This window comes from Xenopus laevis, chromosome 7L (genome assembly GCF_017654675.1).
Source record: "Xenopus laevis strain J_2021 chromosome 7L, Xenopus_laevis_v10.1, whole genome shotgun sequence".
Lineage (NCBI taxonomy): Eukaryota > Metazoa > Chordata > Amphibia > Anura > Pipidae > Xenopus > Xenopus laevis.
The window spans coordinates 100,173,450-100,187,426 of record NC_054383.1 but is presented as its reverse complement, the minus strand read 5'-3'; positions in this window follow the sequence as shown (position 1 = coordinate 100,187,426).

Here is a 13,977-nt window from a genome sequence, read left to right as displayed (position 1 = left end):
TCTTCTTGTCTCTTGATTCTGTACTGCTGCTCCCGTTTTACCATGCTTCTTGTTCTATGTTTCAGTACTACTTTCAGTTCCCTTGCTTTCCCAGAACTCTCTCCATTTTCCTCTCACTATAAGACCTGGTGGCACCCGAGTAGCGGAGGGCTTCTCCCAAAGCGAAAGATGGTTGTTATAGGTGGAAGACTGATTCGCACCCGGGACCTTGGGGATTGTTCTGGGTTTGGGATACCATTGGTAACCTGTATATTGTGCAGGGGCGTAACTACAGAGGAAGCAGACCCTGCGGCTGCAGGGGGGCCCAGGTGGTATAGGGGGCCCCATGCGGCCCTACTTAATAAGCAATTTCAATGTATATTGGTAAAACAGGACAACCTCTGAGTATTTTGGGGGCCTAATATAAATTTGCTGTTGGGCCCAGTAACATCTAGTTACGCCACTGATATTGTGAATGGGTCCCTAAGCTCAGTAAGTGACAGCAGCACAGAGCATGTGCAGTGAATTAGCAAAAAAGAAGATGGGGAGCTACTGGGGCATCTTTGGAGACACAGATCTTTACTGATAAAGGGTTGTGGTTGCCTTGGGCTGGTACAGAAGCCCAAAATATAATGTACAACATTTCTAGCCTACTTCTTTAGTTTAACTTTAGTTCTCCTTTAAGGGCAGTTTGCTCTGTGGATTTTGGAGCACTTGTATCTAATGTTGTAGACAAGTATCAAAAAGTTTACTTTGCTGTACTGAATAAAGTATGAAACTAGTTTTAAACATTGCAAAGTCAGTGACCGCATAAAAGTTGCCGATCTGCAACTACAAATGGTTAAAATGTGCACAGATAACAAAATCTGCTCTAAACCACAAGGTGGAGCAATGTTACAAGAAATACAGTATATCATTACTAATATAATAACATTACTGTAAAATAAATTGTAGCTATGGATAATACACAGTGGGGAAAAAAACATCAACAGAAAGAATGTAAAATATTCATTTGCTTTTCTTGTATATTGGAAACATCAAGACATAATGGGGCAAATTCACTAAGCGCCGAAGCGCCTAACGCTAGCGTCAATTCGCTAGCTTTGGGCATTTTCGTTACTTCGCAAATTCACTAACGAACGCATGTGTAAATTCGCTAGTGTTACTTCGCACCCTTACGCCTGGCGAATTATCGCTACGGACGTAACTACGCAAATTCACTAACGCGTGTACTGAACGCTACCTTTTACGCTAGACTTCCTTTGCCACCTCAGACCAGGCGAAGCACAATAGAGTAGATAGGGATTGCTTCAAAAAAAGTTAAAATTTTTTCTAAGTCCCAAAAAACATTGGCGTTTTTTCTATATTATGGGTAATAGGCTGAAAAAGATCGAAAAAATTTTTGGGGCTCCACTCCTTCCCCCCTACATTTCCTAACTCATGGCAACTTAACTATACAGTGGGCACATGTGTAGGGCAAAAAAAAAAATTTATTTGATGTTTTGAAGGTTTCCCAGGCATTTGTAGTGATTCTACGTATTCCTCCATTGAAATTTTAATTTGGCGCCGTATGCAAATTAACCATCGCTAGCGTAACTTCGCTTCGCTTAGCGAATCAACGCTAGCGCAACTTCGCAACCTTACGCTACCCCTGTGCGCAACTTCGGATTTTCATGAATTTGCGGAGTGCTGGCGAAACTACGCCTGGCAAAGTGTGGCGAAGTGCGGCGAAGTTACGCCTGGCGCAACTACGAATCTTAGTGTATTTTCCCCAATGTGCTTCCAGAATATCTACAGTGGACTGTGTCACAGGCGATTATTTTTATCAGTGGAATTCTTAATCTATGCTGTGGTTGTGAGAAGTCCCTACACTCCAGGGGCTCACCTGGTAGCAGATCATCATCCAGTACCTTTAAGACACACAGACCAAACAAAGAACCACAAATAGCTGCTGGAGCAGGAAAGCAAGCGCGCTATTAAAATAAAAGGAACACGTGTGGAAGGAAACAAATATATCACACCTTTTTACAATTAGGCATAACAAATCTCATGAAGACATAAAATAGTCCAGTATGGGCTGTGAATAACCACAGCATACAAGAAAAAAAATGTGGGTGAAAATGGCTGAGATTCTAATAAATATTCTTTAATAACTTATATTGACACTACTGTCAAATAAATAAGTGAGGCTGGTTTATCAATGGTTGGTTTGTTTTACCAAGCAGTAGTTGCTATCATTACCACTCAGCAAAAAAACATCTGCTGTTTAACAATTTGATTTCAGTGACTGTGATTTGCACAGGGGATTAAAGATTCAGTTGGGTGTAAGTGCACAGTGCAGGCGCTGAGCAGTTCTGAGCACTACCACTATCACTAAACAGAATGTTATTTGACTTCTCAAAGCAGAACACATTCCGAATCAATTAAATTTGATCAAAAGTCCTGAAAAACCAAAGTCCTGAACAGTCGATGTCCCAAAAAGCCAAAGCAGTAAAAAAAAACGAAGTCCCTATGCGGCGAAAAGACCCGAAGCCACAAAGGGAGCCGAAGTTGAAGTGCTGAAGCCATGAGTTCAGTTTTACTGAGTCTTTCCTAATTCATTTTTTATTTTATTAAACCCCAGGCTACCAATGTATTATTTAAATACTCCACAGGCCCCTGCCACCAATGTTTTTTTTAAAAAAATATTCTCTGGGGCCCGAATATTTCTTTTAATCTTGGCCCTGGCGCCAATGTTTTTTTTAAAAGACTTTTATGGGGGGCCCTGGCACCAATGTTTTATTTTAACTTATGGGGGGCCCTGACCACTAATGATTTTTTAAAAACTTTTATGTGGGGGCCTTGGGGCAATGTTTTGTTAAAAAAAAGCTTCTATGGGGGGCCCTGGTGCAAATTTTTTTTAATATATAGCGGGATCTGGTCACCAATTATTATTTTTTAACTTGTAGGGGGGCCCTAACCACCAATGTTTTTTTTAAAACTTTATGAGGGGGCCTGGCGACAAAGTTTTTTATTAACTTATAAGGGGGCCCTGACCATCAATGGATTTTTATAACCTGTATGGCGGGGGTTAACTGTTTTTAGCACTGATGTCTGTGTGGTCTTTTAACTGTGGTGTGGAGTGAGCTGGATCTGGGGCGGGGCTTGGGGTGGGCAGGGCCCAGATTATTTTGTTGTACGTGTCCCCGTGATTTCTAATGGTGGCCCTAGCAGTGACAGTCAGATGGGCAATACATGCAGCTATCTTATTGGTAGCCGATTTAAATCTTTTAACCTGTCCAATTGACTTAACAACCGCTCGTCATGGCACAAAAATTGTCGGGAAAGTCCATACACTGTCCAAAAATCGTACAAATCTTCGTTTATTTGCGTCTATGGCCAGCTTTACCATCCATCCCAACTCGCCAGCACATAAATACAGTTAAATCCTTTAGCTACTAGACAATACTAAACAGAATCCCTGAGAATGACACCGTTCATCATATCTGCAAAGGACAAAAACTGTAAAATGACTTGAGGGCCCAATCATGTTCATTTGATGTTAAATGATTGATAGGCTAGGGACAGTGTGGATTCCAAACAACCCACTAATGCACACAGTTGCCATGTTAACATATGCGTCTCCCCCACCAAATTCTATATATAGTTATCACGAATCACCATTTAAGATACAGCTTGTAGCAAAAGTTCCCCAGCTGAAATTCAAACTTTTGATTTAGAAATATTTAGAAATCTTCAACCACATCCCAGTAGATTATGTGTAGAGAATAAAAGCGTCTACAAATAATACAAACTAATCACTTAAATTACACAACATTTAGCACACAAGGGCCCACTACATCATCATCTGCAATACTGTAATTCTTGCCCTAAGCGCTGTATTTCTTCCTTCCTCCTGCTCTTCTGCTATTGGAATACAATATATGCAAACCTGTGTCCTTGTATGTGGTCTTGGGCTAAGTGCATGGATGTCAATGAGATTATGGAGGACACAAGGTTAGCCCTGGGTGCAGCATTCACAAAGATGTAGCTCAGCATTTAAAACCTGGTCAGATATGGCTAATGGTGGGCCCATTTGTAGCCTCCACTCTTGATGTATGGATGGAAAGGGGTTGGCTTTAAAGGGGTTTGTATTCTTTAATAATAGATATGTATTTGAAATTTACAGCAACTGTTTAGAGTACAGGTATGGGGCCTGTTATCCAGAATGTTTGGGACCTGTGGTTACACGGATAACGAATCTTTCCCATACCTGTACAATTTTGGCACACACAGGTGCAAGGTTTGCTGGGAGATCGATTGCCCTGCATAAAATAGTGGTGCATATTGTATGTGAAGAGTGAATATAGGTGAATTGTCCAATGGACAGAATATTTAAAAAAAACACCAGTCCACTGTTTCAATTGCTGTTTCAATACTGTGCTCTTTTGGTGAACTCTACAGACTGGATAAAAGTACCTGAACAGGGTCAGGAGTTGAAAGCTGGAAGGAGTCAGAGAAAAAAGGCAAAATAAATAATGAAGGCTACTTGAAAAGTTGCTTAGAATTATTTATTCTATAACATACGAAAAGTTTACTGAACCACCCCTTTAAGCCATACTTTAGCAAAGGAGGTGCAGTGTATACAATCTGAGATGCACTGAATCCAAGCCTTTGGCCACTGTATAACATTCTAGCAGACATCACTGATTTACTGACGTCAACAGTTAGTTGTTGCATAACTACATAAATAATGTTGTTAATGTGTCCTTTATATACATCTGTGTAAATTACACATTGTCATGAACAGCTGGTAACCAGAATGAGAGAGGGAGAAACCAGAGGTCCGTTTTGTTAACTTTTGTTAACTTTTGTTAAACAGAAAACACAATAGAAAGTGCTTGCTTTTCCTTGAAAACAGTGTGAATGGTTTAGTGGAAAAGATATTTTATTTCAACCGGAAAAATTACTTTCTGCTTGAATAGTTCATGGTCTACATGGGTCAATGTGCTATTTTCCAGTCAGTCTAGCTTATATTGACTGAAAGCTCTTGTTTTGATCACTAACACTTTTGGTGGCAGTAAAGAAATCTGCCCTGGTACATGCAACCGCCAAAATCTTCCATTTTATCCACAAAAAACATACATTTTTTAAAAACTGGGTCATTGGGAAAGCAACAGTACAGTGCCTTAAGTGATTCTGAGTTGATTTAGGGAAGGAAATAACATTTTGATCAATGCCGTAAGTGGCAATGATAAACATTCTGGATGAGTCCCAAGGCAATGGCCAACTTGGGGCAGACTGCAGAGGCATTGGCCTAGGGTAGAGTCCTGCACCAGGTCGGGTACATGCGGAATACCCGCAAAGCAGTCAGGTTCTGGTATAAAATCCCTGATTCCCTGACCATGCGGGTAGTCCGTGGGTAACCTGCCAGGAAATGTGCAGGACTAGTCCCTCCTACCCAGCTCTAGTGTTGTAGGCAATTATTTTGGTACCATTCCTGATGAATAGGTGCCGGAGTGACTTCACTTTCTGTCTACAATGACATCACTTCCGGGTTGAGGGTCCCAGGGTAGAATGTAAGTGTAACTTATAGGGTCCTAGTCGGGTAGTGGCTCTGCGTAGGGGGATGTGTTGGTTGGCGGGTGAGGGTCAGCGGGTATTTCAATTGGAAGGACCCCTGCAGGACTGTAGCCTAGGGCACTACCATTTTGGGAAAAGGGAAGGGGCAGAAAATATGAATTGGGGTATATAGCTGTTTTATTGTACAGATCCAATTAACTATCAATAACAGCAGAAGCACCTGCCTTGGGCACAACCATTTTTTGAAAGAGGAAGGGGAGTCCAGATCCAATTAACTATCAATAACAAACAGCAGTGTTTCTCAATCTACTTGTACTCATTCTCCATGGAGTCGGTCCAATGTGCCACTTGTCTCCTGTACTGAAATTGTTGGTCCATGAATCAATATTTTATATAAGGATGGTCTGTCCAAAATATGTTCTTCGATATTCATATCGAACAAATATTGTATCCCAATATCTCTGGGTTATGACTATTTTGAGGCAATGCCTATCCCTGAACATTTATTTAAAGAAACGTCCAATTAATATTTTCCGTTTCAATAGGTGACACCTAGACTATAGTTATAATAATAAGTATGTAAGACCTTGGGGACTGAGAAACCTTGCTAGAGAGAAATGTTACTGCAGAAAGAGAAATTATTAGTAAAACCTGTATCCAGCAGAGGACAGCATCACTGAGAACAAAACAGGCAGTTTAAATGGCAATTTAACAGTAAACTTTGAATTTGTCATTCAATTCATTTATACACCAACCAACATATTTCACAACACTACACATAAGGGTACAACCCACATCGACGGGTGTAGGGGAAGCATTAATGACTAGGAATATTTTTTGCTGGGGGGGCAGTGTCTGGGAAGGTCATGTTATTTCACTGTAAATGTTTCTTCTACGGGAATTAACACGTTGTGACCTTGCTAAAGAGATATTTACATATAGAATAAAGATGCAGCATGCTTAACTAGCAAAGCAGCAAGAACATTTTGCACTACTAGCATAATAACCACTCAAAAAATTGTTATGCTTTGTCCATTGTAATTCTATAGCACTAGTGTCGGACTGGCCCACCAGGATACCAGGAAAACTCCTGGTGGGCCCAGGTGTCAGTGGACCCTCATGCTGCTAAACTTTTGGCCTATTTCATGGCCATTCCCTATTTCTATGAGAACAAAGAGGCTAAATAGATGGAATAATTGATTATAGTATAAAGAGAGCATAGGAGAATAGAGGTTGATTGAGAAGATGAAGAATATTAGTATTGAAAGTGGGCCCCTGGTCTAAGGTTTTATGGTGGGCCCCTGGTTTAAGGTTTCTGGGTGGGCCCGTGGAGTCCCAGTCCGACACTGTATAGCACCATCATATTATGCAGCAATTACAGGGAACATTCAATTATTCTGTGCCCCAGTCTAATTTCCCAAAAATGTACACTGGGGTTTTTTCAATCAGAACCCATTTAACAGACCTGTATGTGTTTGAAGTCGATGAAGAGACCAAAGAACCCAAAGGAAACCCAAATTCAGTTTGGCAAAACAGTGTATAAATATTATATATATATATATATAGTAATATAGCTCTGGACAAATTGTGGGCTACCTACATCCTACACAGACAATGTGTAAAGCACTGCGTATCTTGACAGCGCTATATAAATAAATGATGATGATGATGATGAATTTGTCTCCCAATGCCATCAACATACAATTACAGTTTTAGGCACACACACACACGCAATATCAGATTGGCTATAAGTATACCTCCCAATATTTAAAAAACAAAAAAACTAGAAAAAGGAACAACTCCACACACCATAAAAAACCCAGACATACCAGTATGATGACTGCAGAAATGGCCAATGATCATTCCATTAACCCAGACATGACAGTAAGATCACTGCAAAATGGTTTCAGACATGTGATTTATATTGAAAGGATTTGAGGAGGTACCAAAAAAAAAGAATTATTTTATTGGATTTGGATCCACATCCAATAATCCAGCAATGTACAATATGGGCAAACCAAGGCCCTATACAGAAGCATAAAACATGTACAAGCAGGTTAATGGTATGGAACCCATTATCCAGAAACCTGTTAGCCAGAAAGCTGCAAATTACAGGAAGGTCATCTCCCATAGACTCCATTTCAACAAAATAATTTAATTATTTTTCCTTTTCCTCTATGACAATAAAAGAGCACTTTGTATTTGACACTAACTACAATTATTTCTCATTGAGGCAAAAATAAATTTAATTGGATTTAAATACTATTTAAATATTTTTTTAGTAGACGTAAGGTATTTAGATCCAAGTTATGGAAAGACCCCTTATCTGGAAAACCCCGGGGGCCCATATCTGTAGTACTGTACCTTCATATACATAAAGAATAATAATAAGATTAAGTATGTACACAGGATCATGAATCAGATGAATCTGTTCTGTCATTCACATACATGACCAAATTGTACAAATATACATCTATTTAGACTGTGGGTGGCTAGCTTTAATACAAAGAGATCTGTTTAGAGTTCTGTAAACCATTTTATATTGTCCTGTTTTGAAACATCATGCCTGTATACAAATCACAAAATGTGACCTCAAAAAAGCATGGGGCCACAGGCCAACTGGCAGACTACAATATTGCCGCCTGGTGTCGCAGCGTTGATCCGACGCCATCCGACTGTCGGATGCAGACGCTAAGTGCTGCGTCTGCATCCGACAGTCGTGTCGCTTCAGATCAATGCTGCAACACCATGCGACAATTCCATCTCTTACCTTATTTTTGACGCATGCGTTTTGTCGCAGCGCGCCGGATCGCGACAAAATCGCTTGTGGAGTCCTACCCTAAGTGCAGGGTTGTGGATTTATATGGAAGGAATTCCTCCCTGAAGAAACTCAGAGTTGCCTGAAGGGGGAAATCCCATTTCAAATTAACAAGAGTTCTCTTGGATGCCAGAATTGAGAGTATAAAACAGATTACTTGCTTTGCACAGCCCAGATAGCTTCCCTGCAGGGTGGAAGGGGGAAAGACTTGTATGCTTCAAAGGGATGGCTTCAGCTACATTGTAAGTGCTACCAATATTTCACCTAAATTATAGGGGTTGTTCTCCTTTAAATTAACTTTTAGTATGCTGCAGAGAGTGATATTCTGAGACAATTTGCAATTGGTTTTCATTTTTTATTATTTGTGATTTTTGAGTTATTTTGCTTTTTATCCCGCTGCTCTCCAGTTTGCAATTTCAGCAATCTGGTCGCTAGGGTCCAAATTACCCTAGCAACCATGCATTGATTTGAATAAGAATAGGAGAAAGCCTGGACAGAAAGAGGAGTTGTAAAAAGTAGCAATAACAATAAATTTGTAGCCTTACAGAACATTTGTTTTTCAGATGGAGTCAGTGACACCTATTTGAAAGCTGGAAAGAGTCAGAAAAAAAAGTCAAATAATTCTAGAACTATAAAAAAATAAAGGTCAGTTGCAAAATAACATACTAAAAGTTAACTTAAAGGTGAACCACCCTTTTTACATACATGTAATCTATTTCTATCCAAGGTAGATCTACATGACAACATGCAACCAGTAAACAGAAGTGTTAAAAATGAACTTCCGCATAAGGAGAATAAACCAAAAGTAAAGATCTGCATTCAGGAGTTTGTAAAATGTCATAAAACCTGAATCAATCATATCTGTTGTTCCATGGCTGTTGTTGTAAGAGGAAACGGCATTTTTACTAGTCGGCAGGCACAAACAGACGTGTTTCACTCATAGATAAACGTTACGGAACATAAACGAATACTTTCATTGTTCACCTTTGACTTTACTCTTAGTATAATCTAGAGAGTGATATTCTGAGACAATTTGCAATTGGTTTTCATTTTTTATTATTAGTGGTTTTTGAGTTATTTAGCTTTTATTCAATAGCTCTCCAGTTTGCAAGTTCAGCAATCGGGCTGCTAGGGTCCAGATTATCCTAGCAACCATACATTGATTTGAATAAGACACTGGAATATGAATATCAGAAGCCTGAATATAAAGATGAGTAATCAAAAGTAGCAATAACAATAAATGTGTATTAAAAGTTATCTTAAAGTTGAACCACCCCTTTAAACAATATTGCTTTACGGAAAAGACAATATGGACAGGAGACTATTATATGCATACCTTATATTCATTATGTGTTTTAATATATGCTTTAGTATGTTTGCTTTTCAGAGTATGCAAATTCCTCTGCCCACATGCTTTCTACCAGGGGTGTCAACCTCAATTGACTCATTCTAATTTTGCAAATGCAATTGTTTATTTAAGGGAGAAAATTGCTTTCCACAGCATGCTTGGCTGGCATGGTGCAGTCAGTGCTATTGGCTTGGCCTGCACCAAGGCCCGCAGGGGGTAGTGACATTACTGGTGTGTTGATAGGTGCCCTTTAAGACCTGCCACATACTGTGTATGTAGCAAATTAACACAACTTCTACACACCTCCCAACATTTGGAAAATAGAGAGAGGGACAAAGGGATTTTCATTTCAAAAAGGGTTGACCGTGCCCATTTTATGGTCACACCCCCTAAATACCACATCTATTTTACAAAATTTGGCAGGCTATTGAAAGTTCTAACACATTTCTGGGGGTTTTAGGGTTAGGTTTATATGGTCAGGGTCGGACTGGGCCAATCCACGTTTTGCATTCTCCTTCCTGACGTGACCGCCCAAAAAACACGGCGGCAGCACTGGAGTGAGTTCGACCCTGTATGTGTTATTACAGTTTTGCTAATGAAGGTTAATTGCCCTTTAAGCTGTAATAGACCTGCTTATCTTAAATAGTTACAATTGCATCTTTGATTATCTTAAATTGTTACTAACATATCTAAATGCAGCTGCCATGTATTCTGGGCTCTCTGCCAAAAGCCTCTTTTCCTTTAGAAACTTTGTATCTTTTTCTGGCATCAGTGCAGGAGATTAAAGAGAAACTATGGACATTTCAGTAACAATCCGGGACTGCAGGTTGAGCTGTCAAAAACAGGGCAATTGGGAGATATGCTTCTAAATGCTTAAAGGGTTATTTCACATTCAGAAAATCTCTGTATAGGTGGCCATACTCAAGGTTGATCATACTCTTCTGTTCCATTCCTTGTAGCCAACAGCATGAATAATTAAATCTGACTTAAAGCAAAGAACTACGGCTCCCCTCACTTCCTCATCTCCCAATGCAACAGGTTATCAGCACATACAGTGTATCAACAGATACACTTTTCAGAATAAATCAAACTATGCCACATCTGAAGGATGGCCTGTTGAAACTGCAGTTTCAGTTTGCAGTTTTAGCGATCTATTAGCTAGGGTTCAGTTTACCCTAGCAATGCATTGATTTGAATCTAAATAGGAGAGGGCCTGCATTGAAAGATGAGTAATAAAAAGTAGCAAAGACAATACATTTCTAGCCTTACAGAGCATTTGTCTTTTAGAAAAGGGTCAGTGACCCCCATTTGAAAGCTGGAAAGAGTCATAAGGAAAAAAAAGGAAAAATAAAGGTAAACTGGAAAGTTTCTTAGAATTAGCCACTCTATGACATAAAACTAAGGTGAACCTTAAAGGAGAATTCAACCCCTTCAGCGCTAAAATCCCTCCCCTGTGTTGCCCCCCCTCCCTCCTCTCCCCCAACCTACCTCCCCCCGGGCAAATGCCCCTAACTTGTTACTGACCCCTCCGTGCAGTTCCTCTCCCGTTGAGTTCACGGCAGCCATGTTTGCCCGTGCGCTCTTCTTCCTGTATTCGCCGGCATTTGGTGGCGCATGCGCAGTAGAGGGATTTACCAGTAAGGATCTACTGCTTTTCGGCGAAAGTCACAAAGTTTCCGAAGAAAGAAATCGGAAACTTCGTGACTGTCGGGCACATGAGCAGTAGAGCCGTACCGGTGAATCCCTCTACTGCGCATGCACCACCAAATGCCGGCGAATACAGGAAGAAGAGCGCACGGGCGAACATGGCTGCCGTGAACTCAACAGGAGAGGAACTGCACGGAGGGGTCAGTAACAAGTTAGGGGCATTTGCCCGGGGGGGGGGGGGGGGAGGTAGGGAGGGGGGGAAAAACAGGGGAGGGGGTTTGAATTCTCCTTTAAGTAAAAGAAAAATGTTGGTGTCCCATTTGAACTTAACAGGTTTTGTGAAAACACAGGATTCTTTTCGTCCGTTTGAAAGAAAAACTTCTATGCAGAACCCAAGCCTAATAATTTGAAAAACGATGCAAGTACTGTATACAGGGCGTTTTTTTATAGAGGTATGAACACAATCTACCACCATTCTACGTCGGCAGGTTTGTTTGCCAAACAAATCCACAAAACGTCTATTTTACAGACTTGAAAGAGTTATGAATTCCTGTACTGGGGAGAATGAGGTTTACATTGTTACAGGGCAGAAGAAAAACAAACTGTAGAGGTGTTATGCAGCAACAGGTGCAGAATAAGATCCAGTTCCATTACCCAATCAGCAGGTAACAATCAGAATGATGGCAAATATCTGTTTTGTAAGGGATACTAGACATGCAGCAAACATTGTGCCTGGCATTCCATTACCCCTTATAGATACTGCTCAAAATCTATATACTTTATAAGGGGAAGGAAATGGTTCAAATGTGAGGTGGGTACATAACAAGAGTGTACATTTTTTTGCAGACACTGTTTACTGATCCTTCTCTCTCCTTTTTATCTCTAGTGGTGGAACGTTTATTGACTATAATAAAAATGAATTGTTTTATGGTTGCCAACCGATGCTCTTTTCTACAATTCAGACATAAACCCCAAGAAGAGATAGCTGCACTTTACATGTCCTCTGTAGGTGGAGGGTTAAAAAAAATGCAACAAATCATATCTGGCACTTTTACATCTGCTGCTGATTTGTGCCCATTACATCTGGTTTTGCATGAGGTCCTACTGATACTTTTAGCATATTTTCTGTATGTTCTTGTGAGCAGTATTATTGTTTTCTTGGATTCTTCATCTACAAGCAACTTATTTAACTACCTGTAAGTGAAAGATGGTGCAATGGCCCAGTTAATTCATTCCCCAGTTGGAAAGTCACTGTTCTAAGTTATACCTCACATTTTAATATTCTATCTTTCAAAATATTTAAAAGGGTTGTTCACCTTTAAATTAACTTTATGCACAGTGAATTTTTTTTTAAATTGTATTTGGGTTTATTATTTTGAGTTATTTAGCTTTTTATTCAGCAGCCCTCCCGTTTACAATTTCAGCAATCTGGTTGCTAGGGTCTAGATTACCCTAGCAACCAAGCATTGTTTTGAATAAGAGACTGAAATATGAACAGGAGAGGGGCTGAATAGAAAGAAATAGCAATAACAATACATTTGTAGCCTTACAGAACATTTGTTTTTAGATGGGGTCAGTGACCCACATTAGATTCAAAAACTATAAAAAAAGTGCCATTTCAGAAGTTTAATAAGAATATCATCTAATAAATGAGAGTATTACTCTTTTTGGCAGCCTGAACTGGTCTTGGGGAAAAAACCTCCTTGTTTTTTTTTATAGATGTGCGCCTCTCGCCCCGCCCCTTCTGTGACGTCATCTGGGCGGGTCTATTAAAGAGACCCGGAAGTCAGGCTCGGGCAAAACGGGAAAAGCCTGACCCGTACATCACTATTGGTAACATTGTTGTTCCCAACAACTCTGCTATGCTAACAAGTTAAATTCTGCCACCCAGTCCCTAAGGACATACCTTTGCACAGGGCCACCATTCAAAATCTTGGGGCCCCGTACAACAGCCCCACCCCAGATCCGAAAAGTGCAGCAGAGCCGGGCCACCCTTTAGGCTCGGTACAACAGTACCCCCCTGATGGGGGCCCTGCTGTGCATTACAGACAGTAATAACTTGGTGCAAATGCACACATGCCAGCAATACGTGACCTGCTAGCACAGGGGCCCCCAACCACCGGGCCACAAAACCAGTGGTGGACCGTGGGCTATGTCGAACTGGGCCTCCTCTGGTCCTAGCTGCAGTGTATAATAGCTGCAAAAAACATGAAAAAGACCCTAATTACCTGCAATCCCAGCTCCCTGACTCGCCATTGCCATGACAAGAGCGATGTGAAGCCCAGGAAGCTTTCTACTGATCACGATAAGGACCAAAATACTGTTTGAACAGTTTTTTGGTAAGCCTGAAATGCACACACGCATCTATATCCCTCCTGGTCCTCATAAAAATTGTCTTGCTTGAAACAGGTCCGTGGTGCCAAAAAGGTTGGGGACCGCTGTGCTAGCACACTGCCATAGTTGGGTACAAAATGCTCCAGAGATATATTGTATGTATATATATATACATTTTATATATATATATATCTATATATATATAATTTCTTTATATCATAGAAGCTTGCAGACTAAATGAAAGGGGAGGGGGGTGTAGAGTAGTGATGGCCAAATAAATTTGGTGGGC